We start from the raw sequence: 16,402 nt of genomic DNA on the forward strand, positions 1-16,402 counted from the left end.
GTAACCCTGGAGGTGATAAAGAAAAGTGTGTTTCCCCAAATTGGAATTAAAGAAAACAAGTAAAATAATTGAGATAAATAAAAGGATCAATCAGTACGGGCCCAATACCCTCGTTTCAACCATTGGCCCCGGGCAGGTGTTTATGCAGTGTCAAGCACTTTAGAAATCAATCTAAATAAACCCTGCCCCGTACATCATATTATCCCTGTTAATATATAATTTATATGAAAGAATATAAATATGTATTATCAAATAAATGGAAGCACAATCATCTCCAGAGTAAAAGGAAAGAAAATCACCCTAAAGAAAATCTCCCTGAAACCTAAAGTAAAAAGCACTCAAAATGTGAAAAGTGAAAAAACCAAAATATAAAAACTGACAAAAAATCGTCAAAAAACCAAAAAACAAATGTATATAACAATATCCTCAGTCTATTTCAACAAACCACAGGGTTAAAAGCCCTGTGCGCCCGTCGCTGATAGTTCGTTAAAATAATAGTGAATGGTGAAAGATAATAAAGCCTTGATTGAGGAACTCGGAACTTCGTCCCGTTTTTGATTTACTGAGCTAAGTACTTTATTATCTTTCACCATTCACTATTATTTTAACGAACTATCAGCGACGGGCGCACAGGGCTTTTAACCCTGTGGTTTGTTGAAATAGACTGAGGATATTGTTATACACATTTGTTTTTTGGTTTTTTGACGATTTTTTGTCAGTTTTTATATTTTGGTTTTTTCACTTTTCACATTTTGAGTGCTTTTTACTTTAGGTTTCAGGGAGATTTTCTTTAGGGTGATTTTCTTTCCTTTTACTCTGGAGATGATTGTGCTTCCATTTATTTGATAATACATATTTATATTCTTTCATATAAATTATATATTAACAGGGATAATATGATGTACGGGGCAGGGTTTATTTAGATTGATTTCTAAAGTGCTTGACACTGCATAAACACCTGCCCGGGGCCAATGGTTGAAACGAAGGTATTGGGCCCGTACTGATTGATCCTTTTATTTATCCCAATTATTTTACTTGTTTTCTTTAATTCCAATTTGGGGAAACACACTTTTCTTTATCACCTCCAGGGTTACTCAAGGACAGATCATCACCATTAATACCAATTTTTTTGTATCTACATTATTGTTAGTACAGTGGTGCCTCGCATAACGGACGCCTCGCACAGCGAACGCTGCGCATAACGAACTTTTTGTCTTGCTCCCTATAACGAACTTCGTTTCACACAACGAAGTCGCCCGAGGGGCCCGGGGGGGGGGGGCGGAACTACTCTCGCCGAAGCCGGGAACAGCAGCACCCTCCTGTCTGAATGCAGTGTTCCATCATCTCCCTCCACCTCACCTTAGATGCCGAGTTTTCCGGCTTTCTTTTTCGGCCAGCCACACACTTTCAAAGAGCAGCACATGCGCGCATGCTCTGTTGTTCAATCTTCTCCTCTGACGCAACCGGAAACCGGAAGTTGCAGGAGAGGAGAACATTGATCAACTTCAGCAGCTGCGCGTGCACAGCTTTTTGAAAGCGTGCGACTGGGTGAAAAAGAAAGCTGGCAAACTCTGCATATAAGGTGAGGTGGAGGGAGGGAAATGTAGGGCTGCAGAACAAATTATTTTGTTTTACATGTATTCTTATGGGAAAACGCGTTTCACACAACGAACGTTTCACATAACAAACTTGCTCCTGGAACGGATTAAGTTCGTTGTGTGAGGCACCACTGTATTGGTATTTATATTTGTATTTAGATCCTAATGGACCATTCTCGCTCTTATCCACCATCATTTGCCGCGTTACCGTGTAGATCAGAGGTCTCCTTTAAGGGAAGGGAAGGAAGCAAGCCAGTCTTCAGCATTTTACTGCCAGGATTATAATTATGCAGTCAACTTGTCACTTCAAATACATGGACGAGATGTAATCTCTTTCCCTCCAGCTGTCAGATTTTCTCTTCATGTTCAAACCCACCTTTAAAAACCCATTGTCTCTTCTGCACCTTTGAACATCACTCTCCGAGCTCTCCTATCCATCCATAATGTCACTGCGACTGTGAGCAGAATTTAGAATTGCTTTTCCTTGCTGGTTCTTGTGCCTCCTGTAATTTGTATCCATTAGTGAAATAATCAGAGCTATATGGATAATTTTCCATAACAGATGCGACATTGTAGTAGATTCTGTCACCATGACCTGCTGAGACAGCTGCCTCGCCCTCGGTACAATATCTGGGTCAGCTTCTAAACAGGTTGGGTAAGATCTTTGTATTGGATCCAGCCAAGCTCAGGAATTGCTACACTTACCTCCCTGCAAGATCCATTAATATCATTACTTAAAATTTTTAGCTCGTCATGGACCCTGTCTGTGAGAATGGCCCGATCCTGTTAGGAAGATCATCTAGTTTAAACAAAGCTTGACAGATGGTGAAAATCTAATAGCTAGACTGAAGTGATCATTCAAATAAAAACCTGTCAACATTCAGCTACCCCAATGGATTTAGCTTGCAGAAAATCCTATGAGAAAGACTCTCTTGTTCTCTCACTCTCAGCATCTGTCAATTACTGACCCCCCCCCCCATCCATCCAGATTTACAAATCTGAAAGCTCAAAACATTCACTGCACAGCACTGCATCGACAGCTCATAATAACTGTTGTAAATAGGTCTTGCATTTTAAAAACGGGTATTCTGCTTTGGACCGCTGGACATAAGAAGATAAGAATAGCCTTACTGGGCCAGACCAATGGTCCATCAAACCCAGTAGTCCGTTCTCACGGTGGCCAATCCAGATCCCTAGTACCTGGCCAAAAGCCAAGGAGTAGCAACATTCCATTTAGAATCCTAAAGATTAGCAAGATTCTGGAATTCCAAAGAGTAACAAAAGATTCCGGAACCCCCAAAGAGTAGCAACATTACATGCAGAATCCCCAGAGTAGCAACATTCCATTCAGAATCCTAAAGAATAGCAAGATTATGGAATCCCAAAGAGTAACAAAAGATTCCGGAACCCCAAAGAGTAGCAACATTCCATGCTACCGATCCAGGACAAGCAGTGGCTTCCCCCTCCCCCATGTCTTTCTCAATAACAGACTATGGCCTATGGACAACTGATAATTTACCAAAAACTTTATCTACCCCTGTACAGGTCCACAAGACAGCAATAATACAGCCTAACAGGATCAAATATTTGCCCCTTGATCACCGCTGAGTAATCTTTGCACTGACTCTTGCAAGCAGACACGACTATACCTCCTAGCCCGAGATCTCTTTCCCTGGTTCATTCACTCTAGTCCTAGCATCGGACGGAGCAATTCCGCTAAATGGGCAAGTCTTCATGCACCGTAAATCAATTCCATCCTACGGGACTTGGGATCTTTAAAACTCCATTGTAAAATGTCCAGACATTTAATTTACTGCCGTCATACTCACACAGACTGTCTATGCATCTCTATCTTTCCAGTTGCTCATTCTACCTCAGCCATAAATAAATGAATGAGCATCTGTGCAAATAAATCCGAGGCTGTGTGACCTGCCTCCAAAAGATTTGGTGGTGGTAGCTCATTTTTATGGTCAGATAAAACATTTTTCTTTTATTCAGAAATCTTCTGATTGTTCCTTTGGGTTTCTAAGATCATTTGGAACCAGTGCTTCATCCTCTTCTATCCAGGAGTTCTTCCATTCTTTATATCTCCACAAAATACGTGGTCTAGTCCAGTGGCTCTCAAACGGTGTGCCAAGTCACAGTGGTGTGCCCCAAAGAGATTCCAGGTGTGCCAAGAGAGATTCCAGAATTTTACATTATTTTTTAAAATTCCCTTCATACGTATACGTTTATTCTCCCACGCCAGACTCTGCCAATGTTATGAGCATCTGTGTGCGTAAGGATACAACCGCCCAGATAAGAATCATTCTTTGACGTGATTGGTCCTTGAAAACTAACGGCAAGTCATTTTAGTTTATTTTTTATGCAGTGGTTATCCTAACTTGAGCAACAAAGCAATCAAGGCTTTGTTGCCATTTGCTTCTTATCATCGTTGAGAACTTGGATTTTCAGTTTTGATAGAAATTACATTTTTTTTTAAAAGAGAACAACTGCAAATGGTGGATGATGAAATTCGTGTTTGCGCAGGCTGTCCCGCTGAATACTCTGTGATGCTCCCAATGCTCATAGGAACTCTATGAGCGTCGGGAGCAGGGCAGAGCATTCAGCACATCGGCTGCCCTAAAAAACGCTTCCACGGTTTTATAAAGGGGGGGGGGTAGTTTCACCATTTTTACAATTACCCATACACAAATTTAATTTTTTATTGGTTTTGCAATTTTATAATTTCAGTTATAATGGGCGGTGTAAAACATTTGCTCTGTTTAGTGTGCCAGAGCTAAAAAAGTTTGAGAGACACTATTCTAGTCCCTAAGTGAAAGCCAGGGGTCAGGTTCTAAATCAGGGGTGTCCAACCTGCGGCCCGAGGGCCGCATGCAGCCCCGTAAAGTATTTTGTGCGGCCCCGGTTAAGGGCAATGCAGTGTTTTCCTCTGCTGCCCCTCGATGTTTACTGTTTTGCCGGCTCCTTCCTCTATCTTGCTGCAGCGTTTGCATGGCCCCAGAAACATTTTTTTCGGTCAATGCGGCCCAGGGAAGCCAAAAGGTTGGACACCCCTGTTCTAAATCTTCTTCCAGAACTCTATAAGCATGGGTTGTAAATTTGGCCTTTAGGTGTCACTCTTGAGCAATGACCAGAACGCCTTCCCCAAATCTACTGTACTTGTGATTGATAGGTGCCCCTACACTCAAATCATGATTTAAAGTCTATAGTACACCTATACATATCATTTCAGATTAATGCGCAAAGAGAACCTCACAGAAGGGATCCCGCATGCAGGACTTCTGGAAACACTTGCTTTTCCTTTTTACCCACTGCCCTTAGCACAAGACTACTGCAATAGGGACTGCCAAACAGTCGTAACATCTCTCACACGTAGGGTAGGGCAGGGGTAGGCAATTCCGGTTTTCAAAAGCCGGAGCCAGGTCAGGTTTTCAGGATATCCACAATAAATATGCATGAGATAGATTTGCATCTCAAGGAGGCAGTGCATGCAAATCCATCTCATACATATTCATGGTGGAGATCCTGAAAACCTGACCTGGCTCCGGCTCTCGAGGACCGGAATTGCCTACCCCTGGGGTAGGGTTATCATATGTCTCCAGAAAAAAAGGAGGACGGATTGAGATATCCGGGTTTTACTTCCATTGCTTTCAATAGAAGTAAAAGCCAGATGTCTCAACCCATCCTCCTTAGTTCCACTGCTTTCAATGGAAGTAAAACCCAGGTGTCCCAATCCGTCCTCCTTTTTCTGGAGCCATATGGTAACCCTACTGTAGGGGGAGTGTGCTTTTGCTAGGGAACTAGCCCCCAGACTGTCATCACCATGGGAGTAGATAATGGAATGGACTGTCTCGATAGGTATTGATTTATATGGTAGATAGTGGATGATAACAAACACTGGCTCCGTTGTCAAGTGCTAAGAAGCTGAAGGTACTATTGAACCCCTGGGAAGAGCTGCTTTTTTTTTTTTTATAACGTAAGCGGCTAACACTGTATATATTGATCACATGAAACATTAAAGACTTTAAACCAAGATGTAGGCTACATGACCTCTTTAGAATAAAAACCACCAAAGGTGACACAAATTACCAGGTGTTGAATAATAATAATAACTTTATTCTTCTATACCGCCACAATCTTGCGACTTCTAGGCGGTTTACAATCAAGAGTGCTGGACATTCAGCGAAATACAATAAGTAGATATTCAGAGGAAATACAGAGATCAGAGACCTCAGGAGGCAATAGTATAGAAATACAATTTGCTGAGCGAAAATGTAATATGTACATTTTAGTAGATAATGTCCGACAGGACCTGTTGGGGATAAATAGAAATGTAAAGTTACGATAAGATGAAGATAACAGATTATATTTATAACAGTGCTGTAAGTTCAGGTGGAATAGGGAGGGGGGAGGGAGAGGGAGTGCGGGTCAATTGTTTAGGTATTTCTGGAACAGGTATGTTTTTAGGAGTTTCCTGAATTCCTGAAATGCAATGAATGTTTCCAAAGCTTCAGTATAAAACATTAAGAATCATACTTCGTGCTCTAGAGGAAAGATTTTGAATATAGGGGTCCCAAATTTTCAAAAAGAGACGAGTTCGTCTAGGAAATGTAAGAACCTCCCAAACCTCAAATAAAATTTATTCTGGGGAGGGGAGGAATGATAGTAATATGTATGGAAATACTTGAATTGTATATTTGCTTAATTCATTAATTATAATGTTATAATTGGAAATATAAACAATGGAGGTAGGGAAGGGGGGAAAGGGGGATGGGGAAGGAAAGGATGGAACAGGGGGAATGTATAGAGGTATGAAATAGGTAATATGGAAATATATTTTGGAGGAATGATAGAATATGTATGAAAAATTAGTATTTTGAATATAATTGTAATGAATATGTTATTGTATTATATTATTGTATATTTATTTTATTCCTTCAATAAAATATTATAAATTAGAATAAAACCCCCCCAAATACATTTTAAGCAGACTTGTCAAACACTGAAAGTTTTGAAAAATGGAGATCTGAGGGGAGGTCTGTCTGGATGTAGGATTTTGGTGTGAGAAGCTGCCTTTGGGAGGAGAGTTAATTTTCTGAAAAATTCCTAAACAGCAACTGATATAAAAGCAGATATCGGCATAATATTCAGCAATTAAAAAAAAAAAAAATTAATCTTTGGTCGGAGAAGAAGCCATCACAGGTTCTCTCTCCACAGACAGATTCATCTAAATACCTAGGCTCTGGCAGTGCCAAACCCAAATCTATAGCTAGGTCTTGGTACTGCCAAAATCGGAGTATATTTTAGTGGAAATGCTTTTTAAGCCTTGAATTTGGATGAGCTGAGCCCTTAATCCTTGTGCTGGCTCTTTCACAAGTCAAAAGCTCATAAATATTTACTCAACATCTCTTGAATCTCTCAGCTGTTACATAATTAAAGGCTTTGGTATTCCCAAAAGCCTGCTTTATATTATTTGTTTAATTAATTAAAATATTTATATCCTGCATATCTTATGAATTTAGGCAGGTTACAATAAAACATACATAATAAGAATTGAATATACGACTTGTCATACTGGGACAGACTGAAGGTCCTGTTTCTAATACTGTAGTGGCCTCTCCAGGTCACAGGTACCTGGTAAAATCCCAAGGAGTAAAACAGATTTTATGCTATTTATCCTAGGAATAAGCAGTGGATTTCCCCAAACCATCTTAACAATGGCGTAAAGACTTCTATTTTAGGAAATTATTCAAACCTTTTATAAACCCTGCTAAGTTATAATTGCTTTCCCACATTCTCCGGCAATGAATTCCAGAGTTTAATTACATGATGAGTGAAGAAATATTTTCTCCAGTTGTTTTAAATCTACTACTTAGTAGAAACATAGAAACATGATGGCAGATAAAGGCCAAATGGCCCATCCAGTCTGCCCATCCGCAGTAACCATTATCTCCTCCTCTCCCTATTGGCTAAGGTTCTTAACATTTGCATCTCCTCTTCCTATAGGCTAAGGCTCTGTGCACCTGCATTGTGAGGTCAGAGAGCTTTATGATTATAGAAACATTGTAACATGATGGCAAATAAAGGCCAAACGGCCCATCCACAGCATCCATCTCCTCCTCTCCCTATTGGCTAAGGCTCTTAACATTTGCATCTCCTCTTCCTATAGGCTAAGGCTCTGTGCACCTGCATTGTGAGGTCAGAGAGCTTTATGATTATAGAAACATTGTAACATGATGGCAGATAAAGGCCAAATGGCCCATCCACAGCATCTATCTCCTCCTCTCTCTATTGGCTAAGGATCTTAACATTTGCATCTCCTCTTCCTATAGGCTAAGGCTCTGTGCACCTGCATTGTGAGGTCAGAGAGCTTTATGATTATAGAAACATTGTAACATGATGGCAGATAAAGGCCAAATGGCCCATCCACAGCATCTATCTCCTCCTCTCTCTATTGGCTAAGGATCTTAACATTTGCATCTCCTCTTCCTATAGGCTAAGGCTCTGTGCACCTGCATTGTGAGGTCAGAGAGCTTTATGATTATAGAAACATTGTATCCAAAAAATCAAGAAAAGGATGCCCAAAATAAATCACAAAAAATTGCACCCTCCAAAATACAGGACAAAAAAGTCACCTTTCTTTACAAAAAGGGAGAAAAGACCTCAGTGTCTAATAGGGGCTCTTTAAGCTTCCCATATAGACAGGCTAGTTTTAAACAGAATTTAATCCTAGCAGACACATCCTTGGTCAGAAAAACTCCCAATTAGTAAGTGAACCTCTATTCTAATTTTCTAATAGTTTTATATATTTTCTTATAGTTTTATATATTTTTTAAAAACTTTTCTTCAAACAACAATTGTCAAAAATAGAAGTCACTTATCTGAGCACTTCGATATTCAGGTGTAGTCCTGGAGTAAAGCAAGCAGGAAAAACTGCTCTATGGAAAAAAGCTATCAGTCAAAACATTCTTCCAAAATGTTCTGTGCACCTGCATTGTGAGGTCAGAGAGCTTTATGATTATAGAAACATTGTAACATGATGGCAGATAAAGGCCAAATGGCCCATCCACAGCATCCATCTCCTCCTCTCCCTATTGGCTAAGGCTCTTAACATTTGCATCTCCTCTTCCTATAGGCTAAGGCTCTGTGCACCTGCATTGTGAGGTCAGAGAACTTTATGATTATAGAAACATTGTAACATGATGGCAGATAAAGGCCAAATGGCCCATCCACAGCATCCATCTCCTCCTCTCCCTATTGGCTAAGGCTCTTAACATTTGCAGAAATTAGGGGGTGGGTCATTAGAGTGGGCAGACTTGTTGGGCCGTGGCCCTTTTCTGCCGTCATCTTCTATGTTTCTATGATACAAAGGCATGATAACATTTTCTTCTTTATTTTCCATTCCTTTCTTGATAATTCCTAACATTCTTTTTGGTTTCTTAGCCGCTGCCGCCGCACACTGAGCTGGGGGTATCAACATCTTATCAACGATGATACCTTAGCACCAAACAGACAATCTAATGTGCAGGAGTGGTTTGATTACTCGATTCTCTTTATGATTTGTATTATTAGCCAAACTTTTGTAAACCGCATAGAACTTTTCGGTATTTGCGGTCTAGAAATGGATTTTTATGTTATGTTTGTGGCTGGTTAAATTGCCTTGGATATCGATCCCTAAAGTCCTGATGGACCCTTCTTGGGGAGGAAGACAAAAATGCCTCCCTAGACCCTGGTCTCCATAGTTCCAACCTTGTTTTTTATCACCTAAATTTATATTTTAACATTTTCCATCAAAATAGGACAGCCCAACCTACCTGAACAACCGTCTCATCCAAACTACATCAACTAGACATAGGAAAACCGACATTCCATTCACGTACCCTTCAATCAAATAAGTCAAATAGAAAAAAACTATATGATGGCCTCTTAGCCACACAAGCAGCAAAACTCAACAACCAAATCTCCAATCTACTAATTATGACCCGGACTACAAAACATTCGGAAAAAGAAATAAAGACGGTACTCTTCAAGAAATTCCTGCAAATGACTTAATACCACTTCCCAATACCTTCCCGATTCCCCAAAGCAACCTCATCTACTCCGTATCTCCTCTAGAAATTACCAGATATCTTCCTCTTGTATTACCTTTTTTGTAATTCTTTGTTAATCCGCCTTGAACCGCAAGGCAATGGCAGAATAGAAATTTCTAATATAATGTAAACTCAAGAAAAATATACAACATAGGAAACCCCCCCCTTCAATTCAGAAAATAGATACCATCTTAGCCCCACATCATGGGGATTAAGAAGAAAGAAAAAAAATATTCAAGAAAAAAAAAGAAGGGTTCAAAAAAAACCCCATCACTAATATTTAATACAAAATTATCCCCATTTTACCCTGAATCTTCTAACTACAAGTTTTTTATGCATAGAAATCTTTCTAGGTGATTAGGATCCTAAAATGTGTAACTAGTCCCCTGTTAAGAAATCAAACGATTGAAGGAGAGCCAAACAAAAAAGTGGACCCTACAGCTATAACTTTACTTATGAATCTGACCCTTCTATTTTGTTGTTGATCCAGTGTTCAAATCATAAAAAAAGGTTGAACCATAATCTGACTCTTCTTTTCTGAGCACACTACTAAAACCCTTAACAAGGACCTCTTTACCTTGCGACTGGAAGACCTAAATATGCGTACTCTGGAGGAGAGGAGGGACAGGGGTGATATGATACAGATGTTTTAATACTTGAAAGGTATTAATATAGAACCAAATCTTTTCCAGAGAAGAGAAAATGGTAAAACTAGAGGGCATAATTTGAGGTTACAGGGAGGAAGACTTAGGAGCAATGGTAGAGAGTGGTAGAGGCCTGGACTGCCCTCCCGAGGGAAGTGGTGGAGAGGAAAACGGTGATGGAATTCATAAAGGCGTGGGATAAAAACTAGAGGATCTCTAATTAGAAAATGAAGGATGTAAATTAAAGAGCTAAGGCTGGTACTGGACAGACTTGCACGGTCTGTGTCCCATATGTGGTGATTTGGTGTAGGATGGGCTGGGAAGAGCATCAGTGGGAACTCCACTAATATAGAACATGAGGATGTTAGTGGCCAGACTTTATGGTAGATATTTCTAACTCCTCTAGAAATGACCAGATATCTTCTTCTTCGAATACATTTTTTTGTAATTCTTTTGTAATCCACCTTGAACCGCAAGGCAATGGCGGAACAGAAATCTCTAATGTAATGAAATATAATATCCTGCAAACGGGATGGCTGGATAGGCTGGAGTGAGTTTGGACAGCATTTGGAACCTAGCACAATACCAGGTGGACTTTACAGTCTACGACCCAGAAATATCAAAGAAGAGAAGTTAATTTAATCATGTATTTTTAATGGCTATAACTTATGGGCAGACTGGATGGACTATGTTACAATGTTTAGACTACTGCAACTCGCGAATCTCAGGTTTTCCCCTCATCCATCTTTCTCCCCTCCAATCCATCCAGAATTTAGTTGCATGACTCATACTCCATGAGAGCCGCTATACTCATGTTACCCCTCTCCTAAAATCACTTAATTGGCTTCCCATCCGTTTCCGAATACAATTCAAACTCCCTCTTACCGATCTACAAATGTACTCGCTCAGCTGCTCCTCACTGTATCTCTTCACTTTCCCCCCCCCCCCCCGCCAGCTCCGCTCAGCTGGTAAGTCCCTCCTATCTGTGCCCGTCTCTTCAACTGCCAACTCCAGACTCCACCCCTTCTACCTCGCTGCACAGTATGCATGGAACAAGCTGCCCGAATCCCTATGGTGGGCTCCGTCTTTGGCAGGGTTCAAGGCCAAGTTCAAAGCCCACCTCTTTGAGAGTGCTTTCAACTCCTCTTACCTTGGGCTCTGCATCCCTAACCTTTATATGTCATGTCTGTCTGTCCAAGTTAGATTGTAATCTCTTGCGAGCAGAACCATCTATTAAATGTCAAAATGTACAGCACTGCGTATGCCTTTATAAGTGATAGATAGTAGCGGTTATAAAGCTATAAAAAGCCTTATGGCAATATCTGGGTAGATCCTGACACATCTAGGAATACCTTGACCATTTATCCACAAAACAAAACATTTTTTTTTCTTTTCTTAAAGGAAGGTTTTAAAATTGCAATGTTATATTCTTCTACTACAAAAAAATAACTGGGATGGTGGCCCTTCTGAGAAATTAACCTGATATACTGGTAAATCAAGAAAGTCTGTCAAATCTACTCTGTCTGGAGAGGCAATTACATCAAGGGCTCCCCCGTGTCCTTTTGTCACTGTCCTAGACGACAAATAACATTTATAAATAAAACACTGCAAGTTCTTAACAGACAGTAATTTTGGAATAGGAAGGTTCAGAAACCGAAGGTTCTTTGCTTTTCACATGTTTTTCATAACCTGTAATCCGTGATGGAGAACCAGACCATCCTTCATTCCCAGGGCAGGATTAATTTGGCGAGGGCCCCTAGGCACATAAGTACACTGGGCCCCCTGCTACGCCCCCACCCCACCATGCGCCCAGGCGGAAATAGGAAGCTGCGTCAAATGGAAGCTTTGGGCAAGCAGCACCGCTTGCAAAATTACACTTCCCGTTGCCCTTCTTACCCGCGTTGCTTTCTTGTCTTACTTTCTGTCGATGGGGGGGGGGGGGAGAGCCGCGTTGCTGATCGGGGGGGCCGTGTTGCCAATCGGGGGGGGGGCAGAGTTGCCGATCGATGCTGGAGGGGCCCAAAACAATGCTGATGTCCTCCTTCATCGGTCCCCCCCTGACCATTTCGAGCCCTAGGCACTATTGGTTAATCCTGCCCTGTTCATTCCTGAGACACCTCCCTCCCACTACTACATAATCAGAAGCACTCTTCCCAGTTAGAACTACCAAGTCCAGTATTGTCCCTCTCACGTGGGCTCATTTACCAGTTGCTGGAATAATTCTCCCTGCAGAGAATGCAGGCTCTTCCTGTTTTTAGACGACACCATAGGGGTACCATATGGCTCCAGAAAAAGGAGGACAGATTGAGACATCCAGGTTTTACTTCTGTTGAAAGCAATGGAAGTAAAACCCGAATGTCTCAATCTGTCCTCCTTTTTCTGGAGGTATATGGTACCCCTAATGTATATTCAAAAACTGCAAGGGAACTCACTTATCCAAGGTGATACTGTTAAATAACTCCTTCACTAATCACCTTTTTTCTTTATATCAAACACTAATACTTAATTCAACACATAGCTGATGTGGTTAAGTGAACACTCAGACCCACAGCTGAGGTCCCAGTGAAAAAATCACGGAGCAGCTGTATAGGAGACCATCATAGTTGTTCACAGTCTCCTCCACCATACAAAGACTAAATAACAATAAATCAAAAATGAAATAAAGTAAAATAATACAAAACATCAACTTAACTTTGAATGGTGTGGGTAATAAGCACAACTGCTCCGGGTTCCTCCTTTATTCTCAATACCGACCCCCCTTGTATACTGACCCCTAATGTATAACCATATCCTGATCATGGGTCTCCCAGTAGACTTGACGGCAATGTAACAAATATCACTTTTTTTCCAAAGTAACAGGCAAAGCTCTTGAACACCTCAGCTTAGCCTGAGCTCCTTCAATTCCGTGGCATTGCGTCTTTACTTATATTTCTTAAATATGGGGCGACATCTCTTGAAAGCTAGATCTAATCAAGCGTAAAATGATAAAGCTCTAACTGTGTGGAGCTGGTGTTTGCTCATGACCTCAAGGTCTCGCTTTGTAGATTTCGCTTTTATACGCCAGTTCAAGCTCACATCAATGTGAAGTGTGAAGGTGACTGTACGACTGATTTAAATGCAATCTGTTCGGGCACAGGCGGTGACACGACTGGCAAACAAGGAGATCCAAGCCCGAAGCTCATTTCTGGCATTGCTCTATTAAACAAAGCAGAATTGAATTAAGGTAGGACTTTTCACTGGTCTCCCAAGACCCAGCAGGGGTTTATGAATTGTCTTTTCTGTTCAACCTCTGCTTCAATACAAATGAGAAGAATTAAACAAAGCTCCTATGTCCAAGAGATACCGGATTTCTTCCCCCTCCCCCCACACAGCTAATTCGCCCAGCTTTGGAGTTTGAAAACTGCCTTTGCAATAACTAAGGGCTAGTCTGGTGGCTTAATAGCAACTGCTGTGCCTTTGACATTCAGAGGACACCCAGTTTGATTTCTAGGTCAAGGTCTGCACCCTGGCTCACCTAAGTCATGGTTATTGCTAACAGTGACACCTAGTGGTCAGATTTACAGACCTTCTTATAGGATTCTGGAAGGAGCAGTGGTGCACAGCTCTCAGCTTCAGGGCTACTGCTGCAATCAACAGACTAGGAATGGTGGGAGGGTGGTTGGACCTATTATTAAACAGGGAGATAATTTTCACATTGAGGGGGGAGGGGTCATGGTATCAGTATCGGCATCTGGATCTAAGCAAGCTAAAAAAAAAAAAAGAGAAAAGCTTCTCTCTGATGCCAAAAAATGATCAAAATGCACTAAGTTCCATTATATATACTAGGAGTGTGCATTTGCTTGCAATTACATGGGAAGACCCCCCAAATTCTGGATTTCTCCCATTCAATAAGAACATAAGAATAGCCTTTTGGGGTCAGACCAATGGTTCATCTAGCCCAGTAGCCCATCCTCATGGTGGCCAATCCAGATCACTAGTACCTGGCCAAAACCAAAATTCCTTACAGAATCTCAAAGAATAGCAAGATTCCAGAATCCTAGAGAGTAACAAGATTCTAGAACCCCAATGAGTAGCAACATTCCATGCGGAATCCCCAGAGTAGCAACATTCCATTCAGAATCTCAAAGAATAGCAAGATTCCGGAACCCCAGAGAGTAACAAGATTCTAGAACCCCAAAGAGTAGCAAAATTCCATGCTATCGATCCAGAGCAAGCAGTGGCTTCCCCCATGTCTGTCTCAATAACAGACTTTGGACTTTTCCTCCAGGAACTTGTCCACACCTTTCTTAAAACCAGCTACGCTATCCGCTCTTACCACAACCTCTGCTGTTGTTCAAGATGATAATCAAAGTGCTAAGTAGTGTAGATACCTATTATTTTAACAAAATTGCCCTAAAAGGAAAATTAAAAACAAAACAACACCCCCCTCCCCACCAAACAACATGTGAAACAAAAGTAAAACAACCTGGTCGATATTCAAAGCGACTTGGCTAGGAGAAGCTCCTTGGCTGGTGATATTCAGTGGCTCCTTCTCACTCCTGCACCTCTGCGTGTGCGCCTTCTCTTCTCCCCGCTGTAACTCTAGCTCTTTGCTGGCGTGATCAGCAGCTCCAACCTGCTGCTCATGCCGGCCTCGGTGCTTCCCTCTGACTTTCCTTCTGGGTCCCTTGACTAGTAAGTGATGTCAGAAGGAGAGTCGACGCTGGCGCAGGCGGCAAATTGGAGATGATGCTCGCGCTAGGGAAGGGGCATGTGCTCAGCGGGGGTAGGGGGGTGTACCACTGCCCCTGGCACGTCCCACCCTCGCTACGCCACTGACCAGTCAGTACTGCTAGCTATCACAACAGGAGGAGAGCGTGGCATAGTGGTTAGAGCTACAGCCTCAGCACCCTGGGGTTGTGGGTTCAAATCCTGGGCTGCTCCTTGTGACCCTGGGCAAGCCACTTAATCCTCCACTGCTCCAGGTATGTTCGATAGATTGTAAGCTCGCAGGACAGTCAAGGAAAAATGTTTGAGTATCTGAATAAATTCATGTAAACCGTTCTGAGCTCCCCTGGGAGAACAGCATAGAAAATTGAATAGATAAACAGTGTGAAGAAGTTTCAGCCTCTGATAACCAGAGCTGGTATAGTGATGTCATAATGCCTCATTCCACCAATAAGAGCCAACCTCATCCTTGATGTCACAATGGCTTGATTGTCCTAGATCTGGCTCACTATTTCTACATTTTGATTTCTAGAGTGGCGCAGTGGTTAGAGCTACAGCCTCAACACCCTGAGGTTGCGGGTTCAAACCCTATGCTGCTCCTTGTGACCCTGGGTAAGTCACTTAAATCTTCCACTGCCCCAGGTGCATTAGATAGCTTGTGAGCCCACCAGGACAGACAGGCGAAAATGCTCGAGGACCTTGATACACCTTGTCCAAGCAGTATATCAAATCCCAACTGGCCGCTAAACTGAAAGCCAGCTATTTTTTTTGGGGGGGGGGGGCGGTCTGGGAGCAGAGTTGGCACTTCTGCGTTAAGTGGGCAAACTGTGCCACAGAAAACACAGTCCTACCTTTATATAATAATAATAATAACTTTATTCTTGTATACCGCCATACCCAGTGAGTTCTAGGCGGTTCACATTAGTTAAACAAGGATTACATGCGGTTAAGAATTGGTTGAACCGATTTACATTGATTGAATATAATTACATGCATCGTTACATTAATTAAACATAGTTATGTACAGTTAGGTATTAATTGAACATGCATCGTTACATTAATTAAACATAGTTGTGTGCAGTTAAGTAATAATTGAACAGAATTGCATAGAATTGGGTCTTGGTGTGAGCAGGGATGCAGACCGCGGAGAGGGTGACATTGGGGAAAAGGGTCGGGTGGGTCGGGGGGGAGGGGAAGGGCGAGGGGAAGGGGGTAGGGCGAGGGGAAGAAGGAGGGGGGGATTGGGGGTTCTTTGGGGAGGTGTCACTTTGGTGTCACTTAGGCGGTTAAGTGCACTTAAGTGCAAAAGAGATTCCGTAGCTGGCTGCATATTTCCAGATATTGAATGATGGCCTGGCCT

The 16,402-nt window shown here is 41.8% G+C and overlaps 1 protein-coding gene across 1 annotated transcript in view; it reads left to right on the plus strand.

Moving 5' to 3' along the window:
- Positions 1-16,402, plus strand: part of LHFPL1 (LHFPL tetraspan subfamily member 1) — a 58,600-nt gene that overhangs the window by 28,709 nt on the left and 13,489 nt on the right. The window lies entirely within an intron of this gene.

Source organism: Geotrypetes seraphini, chromosome 5 (assembly GCF_902459505.1).
Source record: "Geotrypetes seraphini chromosome 5, aGeoSer1.1, whole genome shotgun sequence".
Classification (NCBI taxonomy): domain Eukaryota; kingdom Metazoa; phylum Chordata; class Amphibia; order Gymnophiona; family Dermophiidae; genus Geotrypetes; species Geotrypetes seraphini.